The sequence below is a fragment of the Coloeus monedula genome (genome assembly GCF_965178545.1).
Source record: "Coloeus monedula genome assembly, chromosome: 7".
NCBI classification, from domain to species: domain Eukaryota; kingdom Metazoa; phylum Chordata; class Aves; order Passeriformes; family Corvidae; genus Coloeus; species Coloeus monedula.
This window is the reverse complement of record NC_138787.1, coordinates 28144472-28159507: the sequence shown is the minus strand read 5'-3', so window position 1 is coordinate 28159507 and position 15036 is coordinate 28144472. Positions and strand designations below refer to the sequence as shown.

The following is a 15036-nucleotide window of genomic DNA, read 5'->3' as shown; positions in this document are numbered from 1 at the left end:
CTGTAGCAGCAGCAGACCACATTCCTGCAACAAGCCATTGAGGATGGAAAGGACAAAACTAGCAAGGAAAAAAATTAAATCTAAACTTACTTTAAAAAAAGCCAACCAATCCCTGTGGAAGGGCAGATAGCTGAAGAAGTCAGTAAATGATATGTCTGCCAGGAAAAAAACAAAACACCAGGAACAGGAGCACTGTTTAAATATCACTAAATGGTGACTTCAACTATCCTCCTATATTTAAAAAATACTATAAATTAAACAAATATACAAATGCATTTATAGGACATAAAACTTCATTTCCTAGTATGCAGCTGTCCGCTTATGATATTTGGAGGTGTTTATCATGTGTGAAGATTACTAGGAATAAATAGAAAAGTTTTCCAAGTGAGTTCCACCTCCATTATTTTAAACTCGATTCTATCCATAACCTGCCCTTGTTTGAAAATAGCATTAAAAATGCTAATCCATGACCCCCACACAGATGATTACAACATCCAACTCTTCCCATTCCTGGAGCTGGATCTCTTATTCTTGCTTTTATGACTCAATGCTATAATAGGATGTAATAAATGAAGACTATAACGAAACATTACTAAAATATCTCGATAGAGACTTCTCAAAATAAATCTGCAGTACTTTTAAAAATGTGTTCCTAAACTAGGTTAAGTAGATTTAAATAGATCTTTCATTATAGGGAAATCTGGCTCTGATACAACTCTAAGATCAGGAAGCCTAAATATTTACCTATCAAAAGAAAAAAGACCTGAAATCCATGCAAGTTCAGACAAAGTACAATCAGAAGCACCAGGTGATAACAACTTAGTATTTACTATCTCGCTTAAGGGGAGGAGGGAGGGAGAGGAAGAACATAGACCCCCACCCCCCCCCCCCCCCCCCCACCTCAAACACCCAAATCCAAATTTCTTCCTCCAGTTTTCCTCAAAGGTATCAAGGCATAACTAAATTTGATTCCCCTTTCCAATATGACTTAAAAGAAGACTTCTTCACCTATTAAAAAAAGGACTTTACAGTTCTGTACAGACCCAGTAGAAAACAAAAGTTCCTTAGTATATAAAAGGAGTCTTTTAAATTTTTGAGCTTTTAATGACAATGCTCAACTGCCTGTAGCTAGAATAACCAAGTACAGTCCTTTCATGACACTAATTATTAACAGCTCTAAACTTGAGCAACAGCCTGACTACACACGCTGAATCGAGGAAACGTAGCAAGTGAAAATTAGGTTCTCATTTCAGCTTTTCCATCTACAAATAAGAGGGCTTTTTAAACACAATTTAAGAAATCAAAAAGAGGAAAGTTACATGCAAATAACTGCTGGTCTTCAACAGTTGTACACAATTAAGCAGATAAAAGGGGTAAAACACCAAATGATGCAAAGTTACACATTCTAATCTGATGTGTCTGTAAATGAACACAAGTCCCATATCCTGTATGCTGTACGAGCCTCAACCACAATTATCTGAAAACAACACAGACAGAAAACATACGATGGATAATATCTGTGGGCTTGCTATGAGCCACTTGAGCACTCACACATCAATACTGCTGCACACTGAAGGACCCACAAGTCCAGGGAAGCCAGTGGAACTGGCAGCTGTACTTCCAGCCATGGCATCTGTGTTGTGAAGCTTTTGAAATTAAAGGCAGTCTGAACTGAAAACAAACCGGCAAAATTCAGAAAAAGCTTTTCCTCTACTCATAGCCAACTTCAAGTTGAATTTTGGCTGGCACTAAAACTGAGGTATTAGACAGGGGGAGGAAAAGTTGTCTATATATTTTGTTCAGAGTTGCTAAACCTAAGCCAAATTATCTCCAATAGATTTAAGCACAGCAGATGCTAATTCTATGGCTCAGTGTAACCAACTGGACACCTTCCATCAAAATTAGTTTTTAATGCAAAATGCCATTGCCATAAAAAATAGAAATTTTCACATGGAAAATTTCAGTTTTGCCAAAACCCACCAATTTTCTGCTGGAAACACTAAAATAATGCCTATCTGGCTACCTGTCTGGAAAATGCTTGTCAACTCCGCTTCTTCCTCCAGCAGAAAACAAACCAAGGGATGTCTTCTGCCAGTGCTGCCCAGAAAAGTGACCTCACTCCATCCGTGGCCCTGGCTTTCAGCCACCCTGCCTTGCACTCCGGGCACTTGGCCTCTCCACAGCGCTGTGGCTGTGAAAGGGAGCAGGTCGCATTTTGGTTGGCCATGGGATGAGCACTGAAGAGACCCCAAAGCACACCAGGGAACTGGAACAAGTTGCTCCTGCATGAGGCAAGATCAGTTTTGCTGGTGCACCTGCCCAGTTGCAAAAGAACCATCCTATTTTACATCATCCCAAATGTTAAGGCCTCCTTTTATTTATTTATTTATTTACTACATTTTACAAGTTCGCCTCAGCTTAAGTAAGTATTCTTCTGACTTGCCTCTGCCTCCTCTCAAAGACTTTTTTTATAGGAAACAATTTCCATTTTCAAGCCAGTTCGAGACTAGAAACTCAAAATTATGTGAATAAATCTGACTCATGTTCAAAGAATTAAATCATGATCATTCACATGCAATGGAATTTTTAAAAGGAAAAAAAAAATCACAGTTTTGTGGGTTTAGTTTCTTCAGCAAAGTATCTTAAAGATGTCTGTATACCCCATATTTGTATGTTGTACAAACCCACTTTGTAACAACTGTATCTGTACTTCTTACAAAGTGAAACTCTGAGCCAAACCAAAAGGTTTCCAAAATTGTGGCATACTGACCTGAACAGTCACACCCTGTCACGGTTTTTGACATGCAGACTGAAGACCTCCTGCACTCATCTTTATGCATTCAGAGTTTTGTAAATTGTTAAACTACACTCAAGTTTGGACACAAATGAGTAAGAAGATAGATTATCTTCACTCATATGTCTAAGAGTATCTAAAAATACTTTTCCTTTTGGGATTGATTTTCTTCTCTTGAAAATAAATTGACAAATTTACAGAAGCATCTGTAAAAAAAAAGCTGGAAGCAAACATAATGCAAGAGGAAAGACAAGATCCAAAGTCACATAAAAGTTTATAATTCTTACCAGGGTTCATCAAACCAGACTTCCAAAAAACCCTTAAAGTTCTATATTTTTGTTTCTGAATATGACTGTTTTCTTGCTTTTAGCTTTTGTTCTTCATAAAATTAGACAGTAATACTTGAAAGTTTCCACAAAATTAACCTAACAAAAATAGCAGACACTATTAATGGTGTGAAAAGCAACATAACACTGTCAAGGCTAATTATGAATATACTGTGGGGGGGGAAGGTGGGGAGCAGAAATCCCTACATTCCTACATCCAAGAAGTAAAGGCACAAAGTTGAAGGTATACAATTGGAAAAGGCAAAAAAGCTAAAAAGACAGTTTTTAATGCACTACAGCTCCAGAATAAAGATACCATGTTACCCAAGTGAAACTAAAATTCACTGACAAACTGTATTTCTGTATTATACAGCTCATCTATTCAATCTCAGACCTTTAATGAGAAGTTATATTTCTTTTACTAGCATATTAGCAAATCACTTTACAGGTATAGAGTATAAATTTTCTATATAGAAAAAAGCCATCTAGTGTATTTACATTTAATAAAACATCAACTGAGAAAAATTATCTATTTTGCTTGGAGCTGGAAACTTCTACAATGAGCTTCCATTCAGAACTAGCAAGAAACTTTCAGTTTGGTTGGTCTGAGATTAATTAAATGCAATTATTCTACTATTTACTGAGTTTATTTTTAGAAGGAAAACAACTTCTACCATCTCCTCTAATGCATTCACGTTCAGGAAGACACAGAGGCTTTAATACTTGTTTATCATATTGGCTCAGTTCAGTATCAAGTTTCACATCTACTGAAAAAACAGGCACCTAACCATGGTACAACCAGTTATTCAACTAAAAACAAAGCAATGAAAGAAACATCACAACTCCAGTGGAATAAAACATTGCCAAGAAGGGCAAATGAACCCACCCATGCAGAGTTTGTGTACGCTGAAATTAAAGAGCAAAAGGCTATTAAAAGGAGAAAGTACTACAAAATTATAAAAGGCTATTTATAGGCTTCATGTCATGCTACTATTTAATCACACTGCTATTTATGCTTTCTCTCACGTATTTACCACCTCTAAACAAGAACAAAACCTCGAATGCAGTTTAATCACCTGCATATCACAGGGCCTTCAGCTGCACTTACTTAGTTCTCTGCTGCTCCCAAGAACTTTATTTCATCTGGCCAAATCGATTTCCTGCACACACCCCCTGCCACAACACAATGTGGGAAGGAAGGGCCCATCGGCCCTCGTGATGCCTTGACAGTAATCTAATTACCTCTATTCTTCCTTGTAACACAACCAGAGGTGTGGAAGGACCCTGTAAAAATATGTTCTCTGTCACTAAAGCTGCAGTATGGTTCAAATCCCCACTCTGAGCCTCTTCACTGTGCTGCAGCTGAAAGCACACAGTTACGTCTCAGCTGCGAGGATGGGGGCAAGTTCAGGTTTTGATTTTTTCCCCTACCACAACTCTAAATGCCAACTTCATTGTAACCACAGCCCAATACAGAAGCCCACACGTCATCATGGCAAATGTTCTCCAACTTGTGGTACGAAAGACCGAACCAATTTTTTTTTCTTCTTCTCAATAAAGCCTAATCCTAAGAAAACCATGCTGTCAGAGATGATTACATACCTAGTCACTAAACTCTGAGTAAGTTTAACACAAATAAGCTTTTCTACTATATTGCCTATAACTGACATCTGCATCTTCACATTAAAATAATCCAATCACAATAGTTGCTCTCAGAAGTCGTCTTAATCCACTGATTAATTTAGCTTTCTTTGCCAGGGAATCCTACTACTTGCATAATAAATTATTGTTAAAAATGAACTTATGCTACTTTACTGTTCAACTGTATACAGGAGAGATTGCCATGTTCTGGCCTTTAACAATCTTTTCCCACTATATTAAAACTAAGGACATAGCATTCTTTTTCTCCTTGAAGTCAAAGGACTAAAGCTGTAGACTTGATTTAAGAGCCCTGTATGCAAACTAATTCACCTTTCAACAGAGAGCAGCTTTACAAAATCCTTGGCAAAACCCCCATTTAGATAGTCTCTTCCACTATACTGCAGCTAATAGAGATTACTGTAAGAGACCAGAAGCAATTATAGCCCCCAAGCTGTTAGAAACCAGAAGTTTGCAGGGCTGTCCCATCTTCCCTGCAGTGAGTTCTCTGCTGCCCCAGGCAAGTGCTCAGCTCCTGAGCCCCACCTCTGCTGAGCCAGGGGCTATGCAAGGCAGCAGGTCTGAATGACAGATTTGAACCAATTTCCTCGGTGCTCTCAGCTCTCCTTTCATTCTACTGAAAAAGTCCTTCACGTAATGTGTGATTATGTTGGATGTCTCTCTGTTTCAAACTCGTAACAAACATTGGAAGCATGTGGTAGCCTATGAAAACCTGACAGCAGAGACCTAACGAAAGGCTTAGTGAGCCTGTCTGCAGCGAAGTTGGCACACTGTAAATGCCAGAAAGGAATTTCATGGTCAAAATAAAAAGGTAATGTGAATCTGCAAGAAAAAACATATGATTTCCGAGCCACTCTGCAATGACAGCATAAGAAACAGTCACAGTGTAAAACTCACCCTGGTACCACATTTGTTATTTTTATACAACAGTATTCTGTTGTATAAAATAACAGCATAAAAAGACTCCAAGGCTACCTGAGAAGCGTCTCAGTTACACAAGTCAATTTTTATTATAGTAGACCTTCAGTATTTGGAAATTCATACAAGCTTTATGTAGACATGCTGATGTTAAACCCCTATGAAAGACGGCAACAGCTCCTCAGTCAGAACTAAGCACAGAACCTGTGCTGCAGTCCTTAAATCTAGGACATAACTATATCCTCAGGTGTAATTATGGCTCAAGCCACACACAGCAGAGGACTTAGTCAGTAGACTACTTTCTGTGCAGCATTTCAGTTCTCAAGGATCTCTATGACCCATACTTACAGTGTGAATTGCTTTGTGGAGATGCAAATCTCTGACAAATGAACTCTGAAACTCCTCCAAGCCTGTAGAGCCAAAATCTCAAATCTTTTCACAGCAATTATAAACGTAAGTGTCCCTACAGAGCAAAAGATTTCAGAATGCACCCAAGTTTCCCAGCTTCTTACCCTTTTGGTAAAGGTGAGAATAAAGATTTTTGGCTGTTGTCTATAAAAGAAGTGGAAGGGAAGCTGCCAGCAAGTACAATCACCACTTCCTTAAATACCTTTCCTTTAAATCCATTATTAAACACTTTTTTTTTTGCTCAACTGCAAAGCAGTCAGCATTCTGGGACAGATTCATTTCTCTTTTCTAAAAGGGAACAGAAGCTACTGTGGGAGAAAAAGACAAGCCACAACCTCTCAAAGTACAGAGCACAAATGACTGTATGTCCAGTGTTGCCTCTGAGTAATGCCATACACAGAGGCTGTTGATAGTCAAAGGAAGAACATCTCGAATTCAACCTGGGGTCAGCCTGGGCCAGCACCAAATTACTGGCAGTCCTTAGAAGAAATGTCACCATTAGATCAGGTGTGATTACTACTCACCACTAGTGCTACCTTGAACAAATGAGAAATTTTACCTGCAAGAATAATTCAGTAAGCAAACCTCAAAAATAATGAATGAAGCAAGTTTTGAGAAAATTCTGGATTAGTTTTCCAAAAGCTCTAAAAGCGTTTTCTCAAGACGTTTATGTTTCATATAAAGGAAAATGCAGTTGTAAAATTTCCCAGTACAATTCTTGCTTACATTCAGAGTTCATTTAGTCATAATAAAAAGCTCTAAGGTATCAACACAGACTTGCACAGAAATGCAAACAAGTTACAATAATGAATATTTGAGTTTTAATGAATACCGTTACAGTCAAAAACCAGCCCATTATGTTAATAATATAAAAAATACAATTTTTTTCAATATACTTTCTTGTTTTATAAAGATACATGGTCTCCCTTTGGAGAATCCTTCTATAAATATTTGACATGAAAAGCAAGATTTTTTGTCTTAGCAAGTATGTTGTGATTCCTGACAGAAATAATAGATAACAATGGACAGTGGAGATACCACACTGTTAAGCTGAACATAAAACTGTTAAGTTTATGTTATCAGACATTTAAATGGGGTCCTTTAAAAGTCATTAGGCCTCATCAGACAATTTAAATAATATATTAATTAAGTAATCTCAAAATAGCCTGGCTCGTGCTCCTGTTGTTTTCCCTGGAAAGGCAGGTACAAACATGGGTCAGATTCACAGGCTGATGCTTACAGATTCACAGGTTGATGACATAGCCATGCTGAAGCTACAAAGGTAATAATTCATCACTAAAACCATCAGTCCCTGTACCATTCACTTCCTGCAAATACTCCAGATCTCTTCCATGTATGTTCTTTCCATCTCAAGACCCTAACACAGTCCCCCTTCTAACTGTTCAATTCCCTTCATCACTCAAATCCTTCCCTACATTTTGTCCATTTCTCTAGTCACATTTCAACTTTCCTCCGGCTTACTCGATGCCCTACTCGTTTGGGGTGGGTACAGAAGATGGCAACAAAAGAAATCACACAAATGTGCCCAAAATGCACAGAAAATCAAACAAGTTCCACCAGGAGGCAAGAAGAAAAACCGTAGCCAAGAGACAAGAACAATGCCCAAGTCTGCTCCCAAGCTTAATACAGAGATGCCAGGTACATCCATAGTCAGAGTCACAGATGTAAGTGTCTCATGTATTCTGCTGAGACGCTTTCTATATGGCTATGAATGGAAGAGATGAATGGCAACATAATCACTTATGCAGCATTAACAAAAACCATTAAAAGGCTTTTAAATTTTACACATTTTAACATGCGGTACAGAAAGATTTCCACACCATTACAAAAACCTGTAAAGAACCTGCAAAGTCAGGTTACTTCACCCTGTCTCCTGCATGCATACATTTTGACTTAAATCTGTGTTTTAGAACTTCTCCCTACTTCATTTTTCTATTATCTTCACCAACAAAATTAATTCAATGCCTGTAATGCTTAGGGACAACCTCCTTCAAAAAAAAAAAGACCTTCAGAACAGAAGACCCAGAAGGAAAACTGATTAAGTACAAGTTTATTCTCAATGTGCACAAACATGTTGGCAGTGATATGAGTAAGTCCAGTAGTTAAGTTTTCTGATACTTAAAAAGAGAAGAAAGCTTTGTATCTATCAAGCTGGACATGGATATCTAATGGTTGGACTTGATCTTTAGAGGTTTTTCCCAACCTCAACAATTCTACAATTCCAAGTGTGAAGAGACACTCAGATGATAAAAGATTAGACTCGTCTTTTCTTTACAGTGAAAATATTGTAAAAAGTGCACTGAGAAGGAACAGTGTACCAATATACAAATGAAGATGGCATTAAAAGGCAACAAGCTCTCAGAGTCAGCACATTTGCACTGCTCCTCTTGGGCACTGTGTTTAAAAACTCTGTTCATTCATATACCCCTGCAGTCAGGCCCAAAGGCTTTCTTACACCTGCTTCTTTAGGCCCTCTTTTGTAATTAAACTCAGCTTTCCCAAACTCTTTACATCTAGAGCATCCCAGAATTAAAAGGCTACAGAAGAGAGACATATGGCAGGATATGGAATGTGCACATTAACAAAGAAAACCAAGCAACTGGCTTCTGCTATTTTCCAGTGTCTATTCACCCACACTTTTCCCTGCTGGCAGCTCTGCAGCACAGCCCAGTTCCCCTAGAAGCAGCTGCAGGAGCCACAGGTGGAAGCAACAGGAGTGTTGGTCTGCAAGGAGAGTCTCTCTGAACAGTGGTACTATGCTTAGCTGAGGACACAAAGCTCTTCCCCATGCTCCCATAAATGCTCAAAAGAGATATTAAAATGAAGACACTAGTATCACTCAAGCAATAGCCACCACACTCACCAATGAGACACAGCCACCTTCTCTCTAAAGAGCATGACAGACCCATGAGAGTGTCACAGATCAGACTCAGTTCTTCTGGGGAACCAAGTCTTTCAATACAAGAAGTACTTTAAATCAGGACTTTAGAAAATTCAGTATTTTCAAAAGCTTCCTCTTTACAAAGATTTACAGACCAGCCCAGCATAGTAAGGCTCACCAAGGGCAGAGGGTCAAACCAAAACCACTGGCTTCTTAGCTCAGTTTTCCCAGTTATGTCCTCTCTGAAACAATCAGGGGATCAGTGACAGAGATGAACAACCTTGCCATATTATGAAGAGGCAAAAAACTTCAACCCACAAAAAGGAAAGGATTCTTTTCCCATTACAGGTTAAACCTGGGAACAAATGTAGCAACTACATTCTTTAACAGAATAAAAAAGGAGATCTGAAACCACTACATATGCATTATGATTACGCAGAGCACTCTGTCCAACAAAATCCAGATTGAATTGATCCTTTTGAACTCCACCCACTACATCTGCAGCATTAGCAATACTGACTTCAGAACAAGTACACCTGAGCAAGTGTTTGTAGCCATGATAGACACATATGGAGTAGCCACCTAGGCACAACCATGCAGTTGTTGAAATGGGGTAACAACAAGAGAATTCAACAGTCTCAGAACTGTCAGCACACTAACACCAATGATACCACACCATGAAATTGCTAATACCTTATGTGGAAAGATGTGACAACATACAATTTGTTCCCTAGATCACAGGAAGGAGATCCTGGTGACCCGTGACTGGAAATGTTTCGGTAGCTCCAGGAAGTTCCAAAGAGAGTAAAAACAGATGAATGAGTCCTTTTACAGTCCAGTAAAGGTTTGCCAAGTTTCAGCTTTGTCCACTGCTGGAAGAGGTCCTCTCCTCAGAAGTCAGTGTTAGTGGGTCCAATACTGGAGTCTGTGAAACCAGAGAACAAAGGTGAGGCAGCTCCAGATGGATCACACATTACTGAACTGAGGCTGCCAGGAATATGCACTGCCCATGGAACAGTGGGCGGCCAGTTCCATGCACCATGACACTCCTTCAGCATTAGTCCATAGCAGGGTATCTCAAGCTGAAGAGTTTCTGAAGAGTTCTTCAGTTCTGACTATTCAGAGGAGAGATATGTATCAAGGCTTGTCCTTTCCAAATGCAGAAGCTGATGTCAGGATGCTCTGGCAATTTCTTAAGAATGATGAGCATGATGTTATTAGGTACATCAGAGAGAGACGCAATGGTAAAGAGCTTAATACCACCACATTAACCTTATGAAAAGTAGCCCCCCACTCTCCCAGAACCAGCACAGCATGCTTATTTACCAGGTCAATGAAAAATCTGAGGGAGCTTCTTAGCAGCTAAGACTATGAAGAATCTACAGTGTCCATCTGAGAATTTGCTGCTCTCAAATTCTTAAAGCTAGAGCCCAGAGAGCAGAAATCCCTGTTATTTAACACAAAATCAGCAAGAAGCTTGTGTCTGCTACTGACAGGCAGGCAGACTGCTAGGAGCTATTCTGATTCCTCATGAAGGATGTAACATAAGCATTATTAAATAACAGACGTGTCCATCTGTCCTCTGGAAGTATATAAAGAGAAACACAAATTAGAATTTCTTCACAGTCTTAGATCATCCGCCTTTCTGTAAGAAAATCTGCTGAAAAAAACAGAGAGAAATGAAAAGGTGCCAACTAGACTGAACAAGTGCTGACAGAGCTCATGAAAGTGCAGAAAAATCTCATCTAGCTCTCAAGAAATCCAAAATAAGTAACTCAAGAGCACATACACCCAAACCTACAGCTAATGCATACTTTGTGGTAGGCTCTGTTTTTTAACAGATATATAGGCATATATACATATATACATGTACATCTCTGTGACATGGTGGTCACTAAGGCAAAATAACTCAAAAAATCTAGGACTGACCACTGATATTTCTGCCACTATATATTCTATTAAGCCACTTCATAAGATTACTGTAATACGCCGCTGAAACATGATATGGGAATATGCTGGTAGCTGGAGTAGGAGCAGCCATGCCACCATTACATAGCAAGTTTTAATACCACTACAAATCTGGTTCTTACATTTCATCTTGCAGTTCCATGGACTGATGAATTTTTAGTCTCAACCACAAGGGATGAGAAAAGTGTTAAAATTGTAGGTGTTTGAACATTTATCTAAAATTCACTTTTGTAGTTAGCTTGTTTTCCTGTTTTGTTGGCTTCACTAAGAAGTTTCCTTCAATTTTCTACTGAATATGATTGAGAGTTTAAGAGAATAAAAAATTGCTTTCCAGCGTAACTACATCAGAGTTAAAGATGATCAGAGAGCTATTACTTAAATGGCTGTTTTCAGAACACTTACAGATAAAAACACAACATCTATGGAAAGTATTTGAAATCTAGGTAGGGCAACAGGAGACACACAGAAAACTGAAAATTTGTCAGCAACATTTAGCTGAAGAGAACACAACCATTGTCTCCACTGGCAGCAATTCAAGAGAAGTATTACCTGAGAAAACTGAGAGCAACTCCTGAATGAAGATCATGCTTTCCTTTCAGTCGGGAAAAAAGAAGAGTGTTCAAGGGCTTATGGAAAAGAGCAGGCAGCAGGATCCATGTTACCAGCAGGCACCAGCAACACAGAACTGATACAGGCTAAAAAGACGTTATACAACTACTGAGAACAGGAGGAAGGTGATGGAAAGATCTCCCAGAGGAGTGCTGCCAGCCTGATGACACAGGCATCAGATCCCCAAGCGTACACATAATAAGGCTGTAGGATATTTTGGGAGAAGATCTAGAGAGGAACCCACAAAATGTCATATTTATTTACACTTTATATGCCACAGACAGTTTGCTTTCCATTTCCAGTTTGGAGTTATACTTCAAGACACTGGAATTTAGTGGTTCACTTTCATCAGGACAGTGCATGAATTCTTGGTGTTAAACTTTGGAAAATGACCCATTTACTGAAAAAAACCCAATACTGAATGATCATGTGTAACCTGAGTGAGCTCACGTTTGTTTCAGTGCATTAAGCTCAGATTCCTGTTTTACTTCATAGCTCAATCTTTTAAAGAACCAAACATTGATTCTTTTGTCCTAGAAACAAACGGAAATTTGGAAAGTCAGTAACTGGGACTATGATACGCAGAAAGAAGCCATGGACAAGACAATGAACTACAGTTCATATGACCGACCAGAGGGTAACTAATATCATTCCTTTCTGAAAGGATGTACACACCAAGCTGCAGAAACTGTCTCCATGGTGTGCATCATACTGTTAAACAACGCCACTTTTTCTCTTACTTTTTCCCAAATAAGTACAGGAATAGAGGGAACAATAATATACATGAATTTTTAAGAGCAACAAAAAGATATTCTTACATTAGGTGAGACATTTTGAGACTTCAACACATGCAGACACACCATTACACACAGGCTTGGGTCAAGTCTATTTACATAGGAGAACACAGAACTGGATTTAGAAGTGAATTCGTATTTTTTGTGGGCTTTAACCTAAGACCAGTTTTGAAAATTACCATATTTGCAGATAACTTCAGATGTATACGTTCCCATTTCAGTGTCAGTTTAATATCTGTAGAGTAAAACTAACATCCCCCAACAAACACAGAAACAAGAAAAAACCGCCAAACACTTTTATAATGCTTGTTAATAACTTGACCGCAAACTAATGAAATGCATCTCTGTAGACTTAGGAAAAGGAAGGGATTCTTTAGTGCATTTGTTTACCAAGAGCATCTCGTGATTGATTTCAGGGACATGAAATATCATGTTGTCAAGATATCCAGTAACTGCTGGAAAGACACTATGAAAGCAGATTAGGTTGCATTACATTTTTTTTGTTACCAATGATTCTACCAAAATGGCTTAAAGTTTTTCAAATTTCAGAATAAGCAGGTACCATACCGTACTGATTTGGACAACTACTGATTTAAGTATTTTTTTTAAAACTTATACATATCCAACCCCAACAGCTTACCAGTCTAAAACTCACTGTAATTACTTTATGGGTGACAGTACAGGTTTAGCTAATGATGCCCACACAAATGATTCAAATAGGTTTTCAACATATCCTGAGGACAACAGGCTCCACCTCCTGCACACACTGAGGCTTTCTATTGACGTTGTTATTGATCACTTATTAGAAGAAAGAGATTAACAAGGAGCTTCAGAAAATATGTTAAGCAGCAAGGGGGAGAGGGAAAGAGGTTAAGGAAAAAAGCAGCAGAGATCAGGATTTCCAGAAGTAGGATGCGACAACGTCACAGACAACTACACTTTACTCTGACAAACTCTTTTTATTTTGACATAACCTGGCACTGTTAGCTAACACAGCATCCCTGACCCACTCCTGAGTCTGGCCTCTCGCTTTCAGCCTTGCATCATCCTCTCCCTACTGCTGACATAGCCATTTGTACAGCCATATGGTAAACCAGAGTGGGGAAATAAGCAACACAATTTTGGCAAAATTATTCCTCAGTCAGACCAATTCCCCAATATGACTCACTGTGCAGCGGCAAAAGCACTACAGCAGCACAAGGAGGGCAGCAGGTGGCCATGAGGAGAGGAAGGCTTCCTTCATGGTCAAAACAAGGAAAAGAGTAAAGGTATTAGCATCCAGCTAAGGGAGTATCATTCGTTCATTCATTTTGTTAAAAGCCATCTCCAGAAACGAACAAAAAGGTGAAAAATGGTGAAAAGATGAGGAAAATGTGAAGATAAATTCAAAACTGAAGCTTTCAACTGTGTATTTACTGAATTTGGGGCAGAACACAACCAGATAAAATAGGGTAATAACTAGAATCATTGATAGGATAATAATTTTTTAAATGATGAAGCTAAAGCAAACATTTCAAGTGATGAAAAAAATCTAAGGAAGTGTGCAAATTAAAAAGGGATTAAGAATGATGATAAATGGAATGGAAGGAGATGAAGGTGCAAAAACAGAGGGGCAATCACAAAAAGAGACAACAGCACATTCTTCCTTGAAGCACTGGAGACCAGAAATTTCATGTATTCCCCACCACTTCCATAGCTACTTATGGACTATCACAATAAAAGTATGACTTCATTAAAAAACCAAAGCATACATCAAACCTGTTAACTTCCATATGTCAGTGCTGAAATAACGTCATTCTGTGTTTATCCAAATCATCATATATATATATATACACCTGAAACTGTTGCATCATTTCCCTACTTATCTGCTAAAGTCCTCCCATAAAATTTCCTGCATTATTTAGGTCCCTTTCACCACAGAACACACAAGGACTTGCATACAATACAGCAAACAATGACAATGAAGAATCATTGGGAAGAAACAAGTGGCGTGTGATTTGTTTTGTGGTGTCTGAATCATTAATTTGTATTTTGTTTCAGGAGATGCCAGGGGAGAGGTTAAGACTACAGTGTCAATGCAGACAATTCTGAAAAGGTCAAGTTCCCCAAAACATCATGAAAATTCAGTGATAAAATGCAGCCAAAGACATAACGTGACAGAGGTGATGGAGATTGACAGAAAACTACTCTAAAAGGCTCCCTGTACTGTTTCATCTGAAGGCGGTGCAATGTCTGGCGTATCAAACAAAATGGAATGGTAGTTACCAATGCAGACATCAGAGACGTTTTATTGAAGCTGTGCTTAACTACAGAAAGAAAATGAACAGAATACACACTGAAGTGCTAAATCTGACCTAAACCCCTCTTTCTGTTTGTGCATTAAGAGGTCTTCAAAAGTACAATGTGGCTAAACAGAATCCATAATGAGCAGCAAGACTCATCCTACTGTGTCTGTACTGGTAGAAGACTTCCACAGAACCTGGTATTTGCTGCACTTTCTATCTTCAAATTTATATACTCAGTAGGCGTACAAAAAAATTTCTCCTTTTATCCAGTGATCTCAGAGTTTGACTGGGAAACGATTTCTCATTTATAAAGGAGTAGAACAAGATGCAGAAAACCAAGTAATTTGCCTGTCATTACACAGTGAGTCAGTGG

The 15036-nt window shown here is 38.7% G+C and overlaps 1 protein-coding gene across 6 annotated transcripts in view; it reads right to left on the bottom strand.

Annotated features, from left to right (window-relative positions):
* The window catches only part of PTPN4 (protein tyrosine phosphatase non-receptor type 4), a 114692-nt gene that overhangs the window by 80477 nt on the left and 19179 nt on the right, over window positions 1–15036 (bottom strand). For 2 of the 6 annotated variants that reach the window (XM_082285432.1, XM_082285429.1), the window contains exon 1: window positions 11525–11610. The exons of 3 other annotated variants lie outside the window; for them this stretch is intronic. The gene's annotated coding sequence lies outside the window, so the exon portion shown is untranslated. Of the gene's footprint in view, window positions 1–9700; window positions 9781–11524; window positions 11611–15036 lie in introns of those variants that run through there. One more of the 6 variants, XM_082285430.1, reaches the window with a different exon arrangement.